The 20,499-nt window shown below is 41.7% G+C and overlaps 1 protein-coding gene across 3 annotated transcripts in view; it reads left to right on the forward strand.

Moving 5' to 3' along the window:
- The window catches only part of serpinh2 (serine (or cysteine) peptidase inhibitor, clade H, member 2), a 125,956-nt gene that overhangs the window by 83,174 nt on the left and 22,283 nt on the right, over positions 1 to 20,499 (forward strand). The gene's annotated exons all lie outside the window — the stretch shown is intronic.

Consider the following 20,499-nt stretch of genomic DNA (forward strand, 5'->3'; position numbering starts at 1 on the left):
CTATAAAGAACTGCAAACACTATTTTACTTGCCTCCATGGTATTGGGGTGGAAGCAGACAGATTTCTCAAGCATGGCTTGATAAAACTCAAGTTAAATGAGAAAATGTTTTCTTTCTTTTTTTTTTGTAATTTGGGTGAATCGACCCTTTCACCACAGGTCAGTTAGTTTTTACTGACAAATCCACCGATTGTCAGTGTTATTTTAAAGCTCAGGTGCCATGTGACAAATGACTGATTACAGTCCTCTGATAAATTTGCTACAACAAAGAGTTATTGAAACGTATTGCCTATAGAATAACACTGATTGGCAGACTTATTAAGAAGCTCAGGTGCATGGCAGTAGTCTGCTTAATGAATGGGCCCGAGTGGTGTCAGATGCCCATCAGGGTACAATAGAGGGGGGTGACAGCGCTGGGCTGTCCCATCAGTCACAGTGCGGTAGGGGGTCAGAGGTGACCCTGGCACCCCATCTGGTTCAGAATCCACTGATAGGGGAGAGGAGGAGGGGTGTGTGTGTATGTGTGTGAGTGTGTGAGTGTGTGTGTGTGTGTTGTGGGGTCAGGCACGCCTACTGCTGATAAAGATAGATACAGATATATGGGGCCTGATGCAAGCACATGAACGTGTACATGTTCATAGGCAGACACAAGCTACATCTGTAGTGTGTAACTGCAAGGGTCTACACACACACACATATCATATTCTTTCCCAGAGGGGTAGGGTCAGGGGTGATCTGTCACACGATGCACTTTGATTGTAACAGATGAACACACACACACACACACACACACACACTTCCACACACACAGTCTCGCGTCCCAGTGAGGCTGGCAGGGTCCTGACCTGCGTAACCAGGCTCGCCGACCAGGCAGGCATATGGGCCAGAAGCCTGGGGGCAGCGAGATAGACAAAGAGCTGATTGGCACTGTTAGAGGATAAACACACTTTGTTTACCCAGCTTTTAAGTCAGGAAATGAAGTGCACACACCTTTTTCGTGCTGCAAATTGTTGTTTTTTTTAAAGATAAGTTCTTTGCAATTGCTATCTACCTTATGTTTGCTACATGTAATTATTGTTCTCTTAGAAAAAAAAGTCAAGCATAACCGGATGCTGATATGAAAGTGTTTTTGTTTGTTTGGGCAGGAGCTGAGAGGAAGCAGGTGCTGGGGTTAGTTGGCATTGTGAGCTTGGACGAGGAAGGACATACATGGGTAGGCATGGCTGGGTCCAAATTAACATGGGTTGGCTCACCCGCTGCAAACTGTGTAATTTATATCCCACATCACTGAGTCTAATTCCTTTGTACTTATTTTATGTATAGCCATTTAGTTTTTGCCGTGTGGTGCTTAAAGCGGCAGATGGCTTAAAACAATCTATGCAAAGCACGAACCCCTACTTTTGTCTGTGTGTTGCTCACCTAAAGATGCATAATGCACACAAACATACAGCAGTGCAGGAGCAGTTGTAGCTGTTTGAATACTTGTTTTGTCTTGTTGGATATGCCATACCTCAAAAAGTTATAAAAAGACATAATCTAGTAGAAAAACCATGACCATGGTAAACCCAGGCTGTTTGAACCACCGGTTGAGAGTTGGTGCTGCAGTAACCATGTCTAAGGAGCACATTGGTCCTTAGCTGGCTCAAGGTCCAAGATGGTTTGAAGCACTGGATGGTGTTATGAGCCATCTTCAACCCATAAAAGTAGATTGTTTTTTATAAGTTTGGTATTAAAATGTGATATTTAAACCATGTATTTCATCAAAGAACAGTCACAATGTCGTTTACAGCTTATAAAACATTTAACACAACTGTTTCATATTTACAAGTTGTGCCTTTATGGGATCCGACTCTATAAGAAACCAGGTTACTGTGTCTTTTTAAGCATCCGTCAGTGGTAAGATTGAGTTGATGTGCTTGATTTGATGACTAGAATGTGATTTGCAGTGGCTGTTATGAGAGTGTTCATGATTGCGCTACAAGAACACATTTGCATTTGCACAAACCTGTGAGTCTTGGCAATAAAATATAAACTGACTGTGAACTGAGCTTTGTCACCAGACGTTATATGATCTTGGCCTTCAAGACTACAAATTGGCACCTTATAGAATGAAAGCGTGGACATTTGATTTGAGTTGTGTTGTGGCAAGCGTACTGCCTTTGCAGAGGCTTTAGGATTGCCTGTGTTGGCCTCTGTGGTTGGGTCTTAACATTTTGAAGGGCAGAACCAATCTTCTCACCCAATGTTCAACAGTTTGCATCACTGTAGAGTTCATTTTATCTGCTTTCATTTGTACGTTGCATTCCCAAGTGTCTCTTGCTTGGATTGTTTTTAGGAAAACGACCCGGTCTGCATTCTCCTGATCGATTCTACATCAGCAACCTTCACCTGTGATCTTTCCTTTCTTATCAATAGAGATTAGCCTTCCCCTGCTATTTACCATCTATCACTCCATCTATTCTCTTTCTCCCTCACAAACACCTACAGAGACACACACACTTATCGCCACTCGTGAAATACACACAGTCGATCAGCTTGAGTTGAAATCTCTTCACTCCCCATTTACTCCTGAGTCCATGTGTATGCATGCATACAGACAGACACACACACACATACACACGGACCTGTGAAATGTGCACAGGAACAAATCACCAGCTGCCAGCGTTAAATGAAGATATAACCACTCCTGGCCGCCATGTACCTTCACCAGTGCCACTTAATCCTGCCATAGGATCTAATGTGGATGGACACTCAGTGATAGAGAGGGACATGCACTAACAAACACATCCACTCCAACTAACAGTGATTGACACAAACCTGCACAAAACTCTCTTTTCTCTTTTACACACAGTCACACAGCCCACACACACCTTAACAGCCATACATGCAAAAACATACAAGCCCGAGAACACACGGACGCACACATACACACACAGAGAATACACACAATACTTAGGATAAGATACGTAGTATACCTCCATTTAAAAAAATATATTGCATTATATAGCATATCCAAATGAGTATATGACTCAAATATGTAAAACTGTAAATCCAAATGTATAAAAAGAGACTGATGTTGATGACACCTTGAGCACCTTTAATGACCCAAAACATTCAAAACACTGACTAAAGGCTCATTTACGCTGCTTTTATGAATGAAAAGAGATATGACAGTTTCAAACAATGTAACTGTCATTGTCCACATAGTTCCACGCGTCCATACGTCGGCATGGTTAGTACACAACACATCCACTAGAGGGCAGCGCAGTGTTTAGAGTTTCTGACCACAATTAACGTGACGATGGTGGAGGAGGATCTGATACTGTACCTGTCGGGAAAGTTTTTGTTCCTTTGCCTGGCAACATCATGTAAATGCCTGTAGTGAGAAAAGTAGAAAAATCGCCCCTCAAAATCGTCTGCCATCAAAATTTCTGCCTCATGTCTTATTTACTTCTGGTTAGATTTATGGGCTACATTGCCGCCCCCCCACGATTTCCTGTGGTACTACTGTATTTAATTTGTTATGTTCGTATCTATCAGTAGACGTGCACGAATACTGACGGAATGAACACAGAGTACAGTACTCTACATAAGGCTCTGTCCGTATACATATTTAATGCTGAGCATAAATGTGCCTTAAGTCTACATCCACAGGATCACATTTAAAAACTTTAATGTATCATTGTTGCTTTATTTATCTCTTCCATCCACACAACTCCAGAGTTTTCGTGCCCCTAAAACAGTTTGAATGTCAGTTTGTTTATTGCCACCAGAGTTAAGTGTAATGTTAACTAGGTAAGTGCTGTGATGTTTATGTTGCCTGTAAGCAGGACTGATTTAGTACGTAGCTCGGGCACTGAAATCTGCATCGTGATTCGGTCCAGTAGGTACTGGTGCCAATCAGTTTCAGCTCCCAACCGTAGTGGATATTTAACAGGTATAACGTTTAATCTTTCCTCCATCTTAGTTTATTAGTTAACAAGCTGACACCTGCCAAGTAGCAGTAAACACAAAATATATCGGAGGATGGTGGCAGATGTTTTTTTCATCTATTTTACCAGTTATTTGGTGCTAAATCCAACAGTTGGACAAATTCAATTGTCCGCAGTGGAAAGGTCACCAAAGTAAAAAGTAATCCTAAGGGGGCAAATGTGTAAAGCCAAAATTCAGGGCACTTAATAATATAGTTATGTAAATTTGACTCAAAACCTCATATGTCAATAAGATTTATCCTCTGGGGACCAGAACCAAAATTATTTTAGTCAATGCGTCCAATAAGTCTTGTGATGGATCAGTGTGGACCAAAGTTTTGGACCGACAGTCAAGCATTGTCAAACCGAAAGCTATGCCACTAGCATGGTTTAAAAAAAACCTCACATGGACCCTTCTGTCCAATATCTCCCTCTCTCTCCCCTTCGCTCTCTCTCTCTCTCTCTCTGTCTCCCTCTTTCTCTCCCTCTGTCAACCTCCTTTGTTCCCGTCCTCCCTCTGTTGGGGTCCGTCACCATTGCCTCCATCTGCTGAGAGCAGTGATCATCGTTAATGACAGGCGGGCTTTAATTAGCCCACAGTAAACAATTAACACAACAGCAAAAAAAAAACATTTCAATGCAAATCACATCCGTGCTGCAACAATATCAATGAATATATTTCCCTGTAATTAGAAATACCTTGTAGGTCATTTCTGCTCGTGTGTGTGTGTGTGTGTGTGTGTGTGTGTGTGTGTGTGTCTGCAAATGGTCGTATATAAGTGTTGTCTTAATAAATTCCTTTAAAACTGTTTTCCTTTCCACTCTGCTGGCCTTTTGTGTGTCTCACTCATTAATGCTCATAGAATTGCTATTTCAGTAATTGAAAGTAAAGCCATGGAAACTACAATCAAATGAGGCTGAATGGGCTGCAGATGAATAGGGAAATGGGATCCACTGAAATAGCTTCCTCCGCATGTCTGTCTCTCTTTACTTGACATGTTTTTAAAACATCCTGTTTATTCTTTTCAATGTAAAGGAGACCAGTATCTGCACTGGATCAAATAGACAGTTCATGACGGAGTGCTTAGAAATACAGTGTGGCAGACTGCCAAGAATAGCACACAATGACACTGGTTGCATTGTGTACAAAAAGTGCTTCCAGCCTTGAATCGCATTGTTAGGAACTGGACAAAGAATTACAGGCAGAAGGAATTAAGTCGTATTAGTCCATCTGCCATTTATGGGTTGTGAGACTCCAGAGAGCATCTTCTCTCTGTTGGTGATTTGGAATGGCGAGCCTCTCCATATGCATCACACTCCCCAGATCCTTCAGTCGCGGATGAAATACTGAACGCCATCTTCCCAACAGTGTAAAAAGATGTCTGGCTAACAAATTACTCGCGGACAAATGGCATCGATCCTTGAATGCATTGGCTTGGTGTTAATAGCCACAGAGTAAGTAATAGGTCTTGGCGAAATCTCAGCTAAAGGCTATTTGTTCGTAACTGATCAAAGTTTCCACTCGGGATGAAACTACAGTGTTTTTTTTCACATTCAGGCTTCGTTTAAACAAGTAGGTAAATGGTATGAAGGGAAAATCTTGCTGTTGACACAATAAATAATTTGTGATCTCTGGCAGCGATGATGTACGCTTTACTGCGGCTGACCTGAAATGCCTCGTCGGCTGGAACAACATATCGGCTGATATGTTGCCAACCAGGCGACAGCAGAAATGTCGTTACCAGCAAGCGCGGCTGTACTTATCTGGGTCAATCGCTAACAAATATGTCACTTTGTTTTGACCTGTAATCGTAGAGCTGAAAAACCAAATAACGTATCTTAACAAAGAGAAAAACACAAAGTCTGGTGTTGTTCGGGAAAAAAGATGTGCATACCTTCACGCATGCTTAACACCATGTGTTACTCTTCATTTGAAACGTTTCATTACATCATGGCTTTCAGCAGCAGTGACATTCATGGCTGTATGAAAAAACATCTCTTTCCACAAGCCTTACAGTATTTCAGCATGTGTAAATCATTTCAAATGGTCACCCACCCAAAATATCCAGTATTGTGGGAATCAGAAAACCATAAATTTGACCCACTTATGTCATTAGTTTTATTAGTGGGCTCTAATGGGACCCAATACACAATATGCCGACACATATGGCTGTGCGTAACACCATTGACATTGCCAGTGCCAGATCAGGAACAGAATGAGTCTGGGTTATGTTCAAACAAGATTAAACAAGGGAGTGTCGACATATATCTATGAATAATTTTGGGAAAGGGTGTTTGGCCTGCGTACACGCAGACACTTTCACAATGAGTCAGATGTATAAATCTGCCGTGACGATTTCAGCTTTTGTCCATGTGCAGATGTTTGATGTTGTAAACATCTGGTCCCAGACAAAAGAACAGTAGTGAGGTGCGTCATGTAGCAGATCTAAAAGCTTGAATGTGTTACGAGCAAATAAATACACCGATGAAGTCTGAAATGTTCAAAATGAAGTCCATTTTAATATGAAGAGGTGTATAATGTTCCATTTCGAGCCAAACCTCTGTTGTGTGGATCCCCGAGCCTCCAAATGGATTTCACATTGTCAAAATTACCACTTTGATTTTAGCTCATATTGACTCCATCCCTGTAAGGGCTGAAATCACTCTCCCTTCCTCTCTCTCTCCCTCCTCCTATTTATTCCACATTGTCACGGCATCTCCATTTTGGCCCTGTTCTCCCATTTTTATTCCCACCCCTCTCTCTCCTCTGTCTCTCTTTCCCCATTCTCGGGAGTAATTGCATTGATAGTGAACAGTGCTGCTAATTAATTATGCAACAGCCGAAAATTGAGGTGAGAACGAGGGATGAGAGGAGGAGAGATGAGGTTTGTGCCAAATGGTCTACAGTAGAGAGGAGAGACGGAGAGAGAGAGAGCATGAAGTACTTTGACGGGGAAAAAAGCCAGATGGGAAGCAGAACAAAGGAAAAGCACAAGAAAATGAGGAAAGGAGGAAGATGAGAGGCGAAGAACGTAACAGCTGAGAGGTTGTGTTTGTAACAAGGATCTGTCAAAATGTGAAGATCAACTGTGCGGCGGCAAATCATGGCTCTCTTACAGAGGAAGATCTTAAGCACGGATGCAAACACTGGAGGAAAAGTCAAAGGGAAACATCAGCTCTCCCCGCTATTCTCTGGTGAGAGGCACAGATGTGTTTCTCATACTTAACATATGTCCCTTTACTCCCCAGAGAAAATCCTGTGGGACTGCGGGATCTGATGAACTCGGGGGGGCGGTCGAAAAGCACTGACACTGATCCAAAATATATTCCCAAAAAAATGAAGGCTGAGATAAGACTTGTCTTTTATGAAGTATCTTTTTTTTTATTCCCCCGCTCAAATAATTAGCAGGGGTACTTGTGGCTTAGCTGCAATTTCCACCATAGCATGTGGTGGTTTAACTATTAAACCTACTCATTAATTTAAACAGCCCTAGCAGCAGAAATAGGCTTTTATATTAATTAACTGTTTCACTTACTACCACTCACACTGAAGACAAATGCTTTTATAATCTAAAAGAAAGGGTTCAAGTGAGAAATATGAATAATGTTAATAAGATGTTTTAAAATGTGCAATAACATGTACATTGTCTTTTGTGTTTAATTACACATTTTGTAAAAGGTTTTTCTAGAATAACATGGTTGTTCTTTTTTTTTTCATTATGCAACTAACCCAGTAAGTGTGACAGACCATGTAAAAGTTAAGTCCTGTTTATTTTCCAATTGCGCTTTTGGACAAATTTCCTACAAGTTGTCCTTTTATGATTTCTAATTAGTTGCCTGAACAATGAATGACTGAATCAGTGGTTGATCAGGTGACTCTCTGGCATGTCAGATCTTTGTGGTGGGATGGAACTTTTATTTTTACTGAAGGCAGTTATCTGTACTTTGCTTAAATAGATTTGTATTTTTTACAGTTTGTTGCGCTACATGTTTAAATTGTTGTTTGCATAAGTAATTAATAACAAGAGGGGGAATTGGTCCACTGATCCAACCAGAGTGGACAGGTATCATTAGAACATGCCTCCTTCAATGAGAGCAAAGCCCCATGCTGCATCTTTGTGCATTGTCAACTTACCAAAACATTATTTTTGTGATGGGGAACACGTCAGGTCCTCTTATCTTGTCCTGTTCTTAGAAGTGACATGCTGGAGCTGTGGTTCATAAAATGTGCAGTGTGAGTTCAACACAAAGTACAATATTCATTAATTCATTTTCTCTTATTTTGCTGCACTTGTTTCACGTAGTCTTCATCAGCGGGGGGGGGGTGCTCAGTTACCATGAAACTGCAGATGTTGAAAATCCATATGACAGCTAGGACTTTACTTTTGAATAAAGAAAAAAAAAATAGAGTACATGAGGCAGGCTTTGCTCTGAAGCAGGTTGCGTATTTAAAATGCTAAAAGGTGAAAGCCTTAATGACAGCTGAGCAAACAGCATCTACTCCTGGAGATGGCAGGATACAGTCAGGTGCTTAGAAATGAGCCATTAAGTGAACCTTGAGATTGTTTTTTCAACTGCTGCTTCCAAGGTCAAGAATGAGCTGTCAAGCTCAGCTTCAATATAACAATATAATTGGCATTTACTTCATCTTTTTCCTATCAGTGGCAGCTCAGCTGTAGCTAAATAATTCCCACTGTAGTGTAGCTTTGCCGCATTTTAGTGTAGCTGCCACTGTTCTTAACACCATTAGATGGAGTTTTCATAAAATCAACCACTATTTTTTTTGCATTAATTCGATTTGAAGTTGAAACGAGTCACATTATGCACATCCCCATTCAGTAATTCCTTACTGAGTATTACTGAAAAAGATTCATATCAGTGTCTCCCGTAAGTCAGTGTCAACTATTTTAAAATAGAGTGGGAGCTCACAAAAAACTCTGAGTCCATCCTGAGTGTAATATTCTGAAGTGGAGTCAACCTCTTGTCTCTACTTTACCCCATGCATCACACCTTCTCTGCTTTTCAATATTTTATCAGTCAAAAATAAAATTCAGTATTGTCACCAAGACGTTAATATTCCACTCGCCCGTCTCTCTTCTTTTGCTCTTTCTCATTCTCCCACTTCACGCCCCACCTTCGTCCTTGCCGCAGACTTCCTCCTCCACATTTCCTCCGAGCCTCCCCCCTTCTCCCCCACTGTCTTCTCCATCTCTGCTGCCCTCTCCAGCTCGAGTGCTGGCTCGACTAATTAAAAGCCTTAATCAGGATTCATAATTAGGTCTAATCAGTTCCTTGTACATCAATCCCTTGCATTCTCCCCCCACTTCGCTGGTGGTGAAGGCCGAGACGCTTATGAAATAATTCAGGCAACTTAATGCGTCCAAATCTGGAGCTGGTAGCAGGGCTCCAGTGAAAAGGAAAGAGGGAGGAACATGATTAGGACCGGGCGGCTGATTGCTTCCCCTTCCTCCCTCCCTCCCTCCCTCCCTCGCCCTCTGGTTCCCTACTTCACACATTCAGATTTGTTCTCTCATTTCCCCCCCCCTCCTTTCTATCTCTGCTCTTCTTCTTGTGTGTGAGTGGTGCCCTCATGACAAGACAGTGGGGTAATAAAGCAGACAGCCTCCCAGATTACAGCTCCCTCCTCTGCACCTCCACCGCATGCACCTGCTTCATTACAGCTGAGGCCACAGCACACTAAACCCTGCAGCAGCCCCTCCGCTCTTTACTGCCTTCTGTCCACCTGAGCTCTCATCTGTTCGGATTAACACCCCAACACAATGCAGCGCAGCAACAGAAAATAATTACACTGTTCATTATGCAAAAAAAGAGCCGGCAAAGCTAAGACCACAGCCTCTGCTTTATTACCACTCTCTGCGCCGCTCTCATCTCTTTTGCAAAAGAGGAGTGCGATCCCGAGGAGCCTTTTGAATTTCACTGGTGTGTATCATCCTGACGGTGCAGAATGTTTCTCTTGTGCCTCTGTGTCAGCCTCCCGCTGTCGGAATAAGAAATTGTTGAGGAAAAGGAAAAAAATTCAAATGGCGTTCTCAAAGAAAACAGCAAACAGTAGGAGTCAGGGAGAAAAAAGGAGCAGCATACAATGATTCCAGCCTGGCACTCGTTCTGCCCTCTTTGTTGTAAATCCAGACCTTTTACAAAATATACACCAGCTGCCCAGGTACGTGCTCATGCTGCGGTACGCGCATGTAACAGCAATTATGATGGCAATGATTTTCCAGCCGGCCATACGGACATTTGTCAAATTCACGACATGCATTGTTCTGCGCGAGCAATTAGGCTTATCATGGGGTGGTTACCTTGACGACCATAAAGCCAGGTATAGTGCAACAGGACGAGGGTTATCAAGGGCAAAGAAAAGCCTGAATTGGTTTCATTTTTTGAAAAGTTTGCCTTTTGATCAGGGGTCTCTGTGTCTGCTCAGATAATCTACGATAAAGAATGAAATTACAGCTTGTCAAAAACACGTGAGGTTATAAATCATTTTAATTTAAAATAGACCATAAAAATCTTTCTTTGTTAGAAAGTCAGTAGAGGAGCCTGACCAATGTGTTTTTTTTCAAGGGGGCGTGATATTCAGACTGACAAAAGAGTGGCAATGAATCTTAAATTGACGTTATTATGATGTATTATTAGGGCCATAATGAAGAAAACGAAATCTGACATTTTGAGAATAAGGTTGTAATATTACAAGAACAAAGTCATAATTTAAAGAGAAAAGAAAATCAATGCATTTCAACCAAAAGAGGAAAAAAAAGAGGGAAATAGGAAATCGCAACAGGAGAACCCGTGCTCCTTCGTTTCACTTCAGAAACTAGGAAACTCCTTTAAATACCACACAGCTGAAACCAACAATAGAAAGGAGGACTGGCACAAGTCTGGCTGGTTGTTTCTTTAGTAAAAGTATTTTCTGATTTATAAAACCAAAAGTATAATTTAACAACATGCTTCATGTTCCTCATTTTAACACAGGCAACGGGGCTGATTTTCCTTTTTCCCCCACAAACATGAAACATTTAATTATGACTTATTCCTGTAATATTATGACTTGAGGTTTGATCTTTTACAGTTTAACCATTAACTTATCATGACCTGCAACAGGAGGTCTTTGTGCATCCACTACAAATAAAGAACACTTAAACAAAATTCTAACACATTTGAACATTCAGAACAGCTAACAAAAGACAGAAGCTTCTGGAAAGGGCAAAGAAGTTGTGTACAACAAATATGCAGAAGTAATGGGAAACTAAACGCTGGGGGGGGAGCAGCGAGGACCCCTGGACCTAATAAACACCAGGTGCAGATAACAACATCCGTCTGTTGAACACAAGTCGAAAACTGGACATGAGAATTGACCGGGAGGAAGTCAAGGTCTTCGACCAGCCGTGGAAAAATCAAGGAGGCTGAAACCATCCTTGAACTAAGATAAGGGTCATCCTCATCTATACCACTTCTTTTTTTAATCACATGACCACACGGACGGATAGGATCTTGCTTTAATCATCCCCCCGTACATACTGGTCATTAAAAATGATGATGAACATAATCCACAGTCCTCCCTCTTTGCAGAAATACATTACAAAGGTCAGGTGAAGCTAATACAAGATAATTTAGTCGTCTTAAATAGTTAGTCTTCGTAGGATTTTGTGCAGTGTTTCTTAAATCGGAGTTTCAATGTACGTACTATATGTGTTGTTTTGAGACCCATTCAAATAAGTGTGTGTGTGTGTGTGTGTGTGTGTGTGTGTCAGCTCCAAATGCTTGATGAAACCATTATTTAGCCCGACAAGTCCAAAATCTAGCTTTTGCTATTTTTTATTTTATTTTTACTATATCCACTTTGTCTTTGGCAAAGTTGAAAGTGAGTGTTTCTCACTTTCTCAGTTACTTCTCCCTCCATTATATTTTCTTTGAAATAACATTTCTCCTCCACATTTTGTCATGGTTGGAAACACACATTACTTCACAGATAAAATAAGTTCTTATGCTTGTGCTAAATACATAAACTCCCTTTGTGACGGTCATAGTGTTCAGTTGTGTTTACAGTGTTAGGAGGGGTAGTGGTTATTTTGGAGGCTGTAGTTTGTGTTGCTGTTGTTGTTCGAACACACATTTCTGTTAGTTAGATGTTTATTATCCATGACTGTTGGCTAAGTGACAAGACACCTCTCTGTATAATGCACATGAAAGGAACATTTGTTGCAGGACCCTTGTGTTCGGCTGCATTAGTTTTAGCTAGGTGGACATAATAACCTGGCAATGCAGTGTAAAGTAGATACATTTAGTTCCACCTTCACTGTCTAGCGTTAAAATGCTGCTTACATTTTAATTAACTGATAATTGAATACTCTGAAAGGGGCCGCTCTTCAGAATAAGCACTTATTATACAGAATTCAATTATCTTGAAAAAACATCTCTGCTTTTACTCCAGTTTTAAATGCAGGACTTAAACTTGCAATGGAGTATTTTTGCATCGTGTTATTACTTTTTCTGAAAGGATCTGAATTTTTCCTCCCCCCCTCCGCTGTTCGATGCTTTTATTAAGAAAATGAAAAACAGAACTTAGAAATTAGAACTGGATGGAGAACAATGTCGGGCCACTCCAGGCAAAAGCAATGAATCAGACCTCATCAGGTAGTCCTTGTGACATCTGTTATTGCTTGGTTGAACAATGGCATTCAGAAATTAAAAAAAAGAAAGTTTTTGCACACAGATTTAATAACTGCTCTTCCTAGAATTCTTAATCATTAATATATGGTTTTCAAATTATGAGTTCAGTACCTCGGAATAAATGCCATAATCAGTTGAGACAATGGTACAGATCATAGCCTCCATCTTATGCACTTTTAATCAATGTCTGTATTGTGCTGATGATGTGTTGATGTGCAGCACAGTGGCTGATCTAGGATTTTTCTAAATCAGGGGCCGTAAAGGGGCCATGATTTACACAGAGGCGCCAATTATAAGTCCAACATCCATACACAATTGCTGACTCAGGAAGGTGCACATTTAAGCCATTCCTTGTTTACTGTTATCTCTTTAGCTTTGATTAAAAGCCACATGCCGTAAAAAGTGCTTCTTTTTCAAATACATTGTGTGCTCCAAAGTAGCTTAGAAAAGAACAATTCTTAATAAACTCCAGCATTTATACTTAGTAGTGAAAGTAAATAACTTTTTTTTTCAAACACTACCAACAGGACAGAGTCACTTCAGGCCAGTCCCCCCCCCAGGCCAGTGTCCCCCCCTGGCCCCAACCCTGGGTCCCCCCCTGTTTTGTAAACAGTGATTCATTATAGGTGTCAAAATAGATGTAACTCTGAATTATTGATGTTTAAAAGTTACACGACTCCAGTAATCCTGTGATATTAATCTTATCAGTTCCCAAAAGAAAACACAGTATAGCTTTGACCTACAGTAGAATGCAATTACGGTTTGCTGTTGAATTAGTCTTCAAATGTTGGGATGTGGTGGACGGAGCCCTCTTTGAAAACCCTGCACGTGAGTCTGTTGTTGCTCATCGCAGCAGGAGAGGACACACGAGCTGAATCTGCAGATCAGCATGAAAACACAACACAATTCAACAGTTTAAAAATTCAAATGTGCCTTTAATAAATGCATGAGGGCTGCACCTGTGGCTGCTTTGGAAATACAGTGAAGCAATATTTACGAGCCTCTCAGCGTTTACTTTTGCCTTCACGCTGAGACAAAGTTCATTTTGATGAATTCAAACCCAATACACACACGCACACGTTGACTAAATGCCATTCAATTCTTCTTCTTTTTTTAAATTGTGTTTGTTTTGCTTAAGAGTAAGTGAAGGGCCCGAGTGGGACTATAAAATAAAGGTCAGAACTGAACAGAGGCTGCTGAAGAGCACATGAATAGTTAAATGTATTTTTGTGGACACTCGTTATTGGTACCTCTTTAAGCTACTTTCATATTACTACTTTTTCTGTTTTAAAACGCATCAACATTCCCAGTGTGCATGAGTGGTCACGTGATGCGTTTTCAGGCATGTTGGTATGAAAAGGGATTTTAACTGATCGTTTTAGTTTCAAAACACTGCAGGTCAGGGATAAGGTTTTGGATATAGGCTGTCCACAATGGAAGGAAGTGAATGCAAAGTGCGTGTCTCGCTAGAATCCACAAAAATACTTTGACTTTGAATCCTGATTATGATTTGAAAGAGTGTGTTAGTCATGTGAGACTCTTCAAGGTGGTCTCAAAGCCTCATGATGTGACACACACACACACACACACACACACACACACACACACACACACACAGTCTGTAGCCGTCTGAGCAGTCATTTCCAGGGGCATTAGAGGCCCTATAACATGGTGGGCCATTAACAGCAGAATAATATCACAAGTTGACCCTTGACATTCACAGCAGCTTATATCTCCTTGCTGATAGATGCAGGCTCTGTGTATCGCCGTCTGTACTGGAAATGAACTGACACGGAGGGAGAGGAGGGCAAAAATCCCTCCATCTTAAGCCGCGCCGCAGCGAATAGCAGAGCAGCTTAGAGGAGGTGGGGGTCGCGGGTGGAGAGGGAGCGAGAGACAGAGACGCTTTGATACAAACTGCAGAGAGAGCGAGTGATGATGGGATAATGAGAACGGAGAGAAATTTTTTTCCCCCACCTCTTTTACATGGTTGCAGTTACACCCCCTCTCCGATCTCAACCCCCCCTTCGTCGTCGCCCCAAACCGAGCATGACAGTTCTGCATTCAACCACATGACATCACCTGTTGATTTGGTAGCTCAGCCAAGGTGATATATTACACCTCTCATTCTCTTTTGTTCCTTTTCTTTATGCTTCTTTTTGATTTCTGCCTGTGCATGCCACTCATCTCGCCTTTCATTCCTGTGACATTACTCATCTGCCTCTTCTCATCTTTTTGCACGTTGCTTACCAGAATTCCCCTATTTTTAGGGTGTCTTTATTTGTGTTCCTGTCATTCCCCCACGTCTCACGCACCCGTCACCTTTGAGACTGAGTGATTAATAAAGCGGTGATGCTGTTTATCGAATCTCTCACTTCTGTGCCCCCATATTGTGACCTTTTACCGTCTCCACTCCTTCCTTGCTTCTCTTTCCCACATTAGTTTGGTTTCCTCCCTCCCTTTTAGTGTGCCCTTGAGGATCAGCGGAATCCGTTTCCCATGAGGCTGAGTGGCAGCCTGACCGACAGTCTACCCCTACCTAACTTCATCTCATCCGCCCCCCCTGAATTTTCCACCAATTTCCCCCTCCATACATCCACCCCCAAACACCCGCAGATGACTGAATGCCCACCTGCCCCACAGCCATGATCTATCAGTCAATCTGAATCTCACACACACATACACACACACACACACACAATGGAGCTTTGTGTGTGCTCCCTGGGACACACGCATACAGTAACTGCTGTGAAGGACTAAAATGACAGCTTCAGCCCTCAGGGAGAGGCTGAACTTCTCCGTGCATGTGTGTGTACGTGTGCACATGCTCGAGGGTGTCCATGTACATGTAAATGCAGTTATCTCTATAAATATGTATGGTAATGCACGGGGAGAGGCTGTGAATAAAACATGGGAACAGGTGATGGTAGCTCTACTATACTCTTTATGGATGTTAATCTCTGAGGCTGTGATTGTGAGGACTTTTCAATATCCTGTTCAAATGTCACTGCAATCTGGGGTTTCACTGAAGTGATTATGCACTATATGTCTGTTTGTTATGAGAGTTCCATTACAATAAGAATAACTGAATATTCTGACTGTATAAGGGAGAGATGAAAACATTCCACAGTTTACAGTAATTTAACCGAGAACCATAAAAGGTTTTGCAATAAAGTTTCACTATAATTAAAAGGCATGCATGAGACTTTCAACTTTGCTTTATATGCAACCCAGCTATTTATGGTTCTGGAAACAACTTATTTTGACTTTTTTGATTGAAGCCCGTAAACTCTTTTCCCAGTTATGAAAAACATGATTTACATTTAGGTAGTATTACCCAACTTGAATATCAAGGAAAATAAAGACGTATTATATTTTTATATTTGCACTTAAAAAATGACAGCAAAGGTTTGCCCCCCTTTCAGAACTAAAATGACTGTGAAAATTCATTATTGACCTTGAAAATAGTGGTTTGACCAAAGAATGATTGTAACTTACTGTAACAAAGCTGGTGAATAGACTTTATCTCAACTTACTAGCAAGCTGATAAAAGAATTGACTGTCAAAAGACTTGGAATGAACTATTAGTAATGATTATAAGAACTAAATGCCTAATTATTACAGAACAACCAAAAGAATCTCTTTAAATAATAGAATATTAAGACTTGTTTTACAATGAGATACGTAAATACCCTTAGGAAGTGAATACCCGATAGATAATGTGTGCTAATCCCTCATAGTCAATTTTCTGCTTCTGACTGATCATTTCCAGGGGGACATTTGAGGATTTTAGCATTTAGCTCAGTCGCAGCTAATATGCTGATGTTTTCACCCGTCCATGTCTTTGTTTGCAGCAGAATTTTTCAAAAGCTACTGAACAGATTTACCTGAAACTTGGTTGAAGGATGGGTCATGGGCCACAAAAGAACTCCAGACAAAAAGGCGGCTCCAGGATTTATTTTTTTCACTTTTTATTTTCTCAACTATTCCTGGTAATGTGTTTTATGGTTGTTTTCCCAGGAAATCATTCATTGATCTTGATGAAAAAAAATCTAGGAGTGTACAATTTGGTGCAGATCCAAAAGAGTTTCATAAAGGGGCCGTGGGGCCTTGACGGAGGTGTGCACTCTATTAAACGTCCTTTTATTTCCTCATTATTTCTATGACTTAATGATGTCCGAGGACTTTCTGTACGGAAGCGAATTTGGTTTGGTGTAACAGTATTAACTTGTACACATCTATGAAGACACTATACAGACTGATAACCGTAAGTTTGTCCCATTGTAATTTGACATAACTGTTTGAAAATGGAGAATTATACTAGATGCTGAATTTCAAAGCCCATTTGTCTTTATCAGGCACTTGGCTTTACATTAACAAACTGCCGACCTTCATCAGCTTCTCTCTATGTGGCCATTAATTCTCACAAACAATGACTCTTCATATTACCAAGCAAATATTGGATGGTGTGGAGGCAAATAGAGACGTGCAAAACACTGATATATAAATGCTGCTTCGTTTGAAGCTGTTTTTAGTATTTAAAAAAAATATAAATAAATAAAGTGTGATTTTATATTTGAAAGCCAGAAATCACTTCGCTAAGTGGTTTGTCTACACCTTAAGGACATTTTTTGTGCTTTTGCTCTTTTATTAAAAGCATTTTTACACACAATTATCTCTTAAAGTATCTCTTACCAAAGCAAAGTGTCAAAGGAATATTCGTCCCTACAAAGATCATGTTTAGTTTACTTAATTATGAGACAGTAGTTGAAAACCGAGGTCAGAAAGAGCTCCAGAAAAACAAAGACGTCCTGTAGTTTAGTGGGTTGGGATGAGAGATGGTGGAAAACTCCCCATGGACCCACATGAGATATAGTCTAATGAGTTGCCAGGGTTTGATACAGTTTCCCCAACCGCTCAACAGACTGACAGGGGTCTTACTAATGCATTCTGCTGTAGACACTTTACCAGCTTGCCTCCCTCCTTCCCTCACCCCTCTTTCGGCCTCGTCTCCGTCTCTGTCTCTGTTCCAGCCTATCAGACATGACAGTACCAGCTGGCTGCTGGCAAACCCACAGCCAGAGGATACTGTTTAAGCTCTGTGTATGTGTGTGTGTATGTGTGTGTTACCGTATCCCTCTTTTGAAGGTGTGTGTCCATATTTCATCGTGTGTGTGTGTGTGTGTGTGTGTGGCTGCATGTTGAGGCACATTATATAGGAGTTTGTGTGGTTTCAGTGGGATGCGTCAAAAGGCGGACACGTTGATTTAATGTCATGGAGTCTGAGTGATCTGATCACAGGTGTGTGGCGGTTACGCGGGGTGCGGTTGGAGAGCAATGTTTAATTCCCATAAAGATAGTTGTCAACACTTGCTTGAAGCAGCTGTGTACTCTGCGGGCGCTTGGCATTTGTTTTTTTTTGTCTGACTCACTGAACACATTAAAAGCCGCTTATTTGCATTTCTTGCCGCGTAGAGAAGCGTTCCTTCGCTTTCGTACTCCTGTGCATTTCACTGAAGTTTATATATTTATATTTATAGAAATGTCTAATGGGGGAAAAAAAGGGTGAGACCACCTATTTCTTCAACCCCCACCCCCGTGGCAGTTCTGTACACTTTCACAGGGCTGCAGGAAACATTTAAAGCTTACTGGAAACATTCGGGGCGAGCAGCAGATGTGTCTGTGATTTTGGCACCGCTCGACGTGTTCACGCCCGATCTCGGCCGCCAGTGCCCCTCCTCACCTTTCCCCCGCTGCCCCCTCTCTTTTCCCTCCATTGATTGAACACACATATTCCCTTCTTTTCAATCTGTCCGCCCATATACCTCCTGTTGCCGCACAGAGTTTTGCCCTAGATTCAAAGTGGGGGAAAAAAACATCCCAGTTGGAGGACACTCATCCCCCACTCCCCAAATCCCATCCAAAATGTGTATTTTTAGATCTTCAGCAAAGATGATGTAAACATCCCTTTTAGTTATTGATCTGATCAAGATTCATGTTTTATATCTTTTACTTTTGTTTCCATTTGGTTTCCTTTATCGCTCCTCTTTTTCTTCTCCTGATAATCTGTTGATTTTGATTGACCTTGAGATTAAAATTGTATTTTAAAGGTCAAGGTGTGGGTGACCTTTAAATAAACCTGTCAGACAAATATGTATTTCCCTTATGGTCAATGTTTTGCAGCCAGAATGAAGTCAGGGTAGAAGTAATGCTTGGTTTAAAAGCTTTGCCAGACGTTAAGTAAGAGCTTTAATTTGAAAAGGACCACAGTGGAACTTGATAAAAACCAGCAGCACCCAGAGGACCTGTCCAGACGGGGGTCTAAACGAGCTCTCTGCTGGTTTAATCGGGCCAGAGCTGACGACAGACACGCAGGCCAAAACTGACAAGAACGGGAGCTCAAATGTTACACGCTGTTTGTTCTGTACGGACTCCAAAAATCTGTGAGACGCAGAGGGATGGGGTGAGATTTAAACGGCATTAGAAGAGGGAGGAAAATCAGAGGAGAGATGGGAAATGAGTAGGAGTTGGGGTGAAGGAATGAGAGGAGGTGAGAAGTGGAAAGGAAATTGTTTGGCAGTGAGTGAGAGGAGGTGAGAGATGTTGCGTCGAAGGTGGAGGTGGGAGGACATCTTCACATATTCATGAGTATGATATCATTTTCATTTTCTGTTAAAGGACTTCGTAGAAGTATTACCTCTTTTTCACAAAAGAAAAGAGCAGGATATATATATATACGACTAAATATATATGGGATGTGTATGTGTGAGGATCCCCTAGAGGTAGGAGGAGTGTAGAGGAAACTGCTGAAACCTCAGGCGCAGTGTCATGGTGGGATGGATGCAAAAGGAGAGGAACAGGAAAAGAAAATGAAGTCAAGAAGTGAATTGGAGTCTAAGGAAGCTGGGCTAATGTAGTATGAAGTGAAATATCTCATTCTGGCTGAAAAAAGGCAAAAGGGGAAGAGAGGGATAGAATAAAGTATAAACAGTATAATGTCTGAGCCAGTGAATGTGGGTTGAAGCGAAACAGAGAGAAATTGAGAGCAAGAGTGGGGTATGGGGCGAGTGGATGTAGCCCGAGGCCAGTTGGCAATGGTCAGAACAGCTTTTGTTGCAAGGTGTTGATTCGTTCACCGAGCCCTTGAGCCACGCTTGTTTTGTTTTTTTTACCTCGATAAGAGCCAAGAACAGCGGCTAATAGCCACATAAAGAGATAACGTGTGAGGTGAAATACAGCAGTTACTGCCTAAGACAATAACATCTGGAGCTGCATTACTGAATCTGTGCTGGAGACTCGGACGAGGTGCAATGAGGTGAGGGCAAGTGAAGCAGGGTGCAGGGGGTCCGGGGGCAGGGGGCGGGGTTTGCGGTGGGCAAAGTGCATCCTTTTACAAATCCCCAGACACACAATCCACTGAGTGAGCGTCTTCTCAGGTTCCCGACCAGTTCCCCAGGGGCTCGTTTAACCGCAGCGTGAGCCCATCTTTTTACAGATCACCCACATTGTAATGTGTGACGCTGCTCATTACAGACAAGACTGACATTGATGTGGAGCGTTGGGGTCCCAGGAAGGGGCCGACGACTCCTCTGGTGCAGGTCACGCCCTCTGATGTCGCACATGTCGACTCATCACCACCGAAATGTGCCCTCAGCTTGTCTGTGCGGCCTTTAACGAAAGTGTGCTGTTGTGTGTCCGAGTATGTATGTGCATGTTTAGTTTTTTTTTTTGCATGCCCCTGTGATGTGATTTAATGTTCGCTGTCGACGTCGTTCGACACATCCTGTTTTCATACTTCTCTTTTCAGCGTCCAGTAATTAGATGATGTGTATCTTGTT

The sequence above is a fragment of the Paralichthys olivaceus genome, chromosome 22, assembly GCF_024713975.1.
Source record: "Paralichthys olivaceus isolate ysfri-2021 chromosome 22, ASM2471397v2, whole genome shotgun sequence".
Taxonomy (NCBI): domain Eukaryota; kingdom Metazoa; phylum Chordata; class Actinopteri; order Pleuronectiformes; family Paralichthyidae; genus Paralichthys; species Paralichthys olivaceus.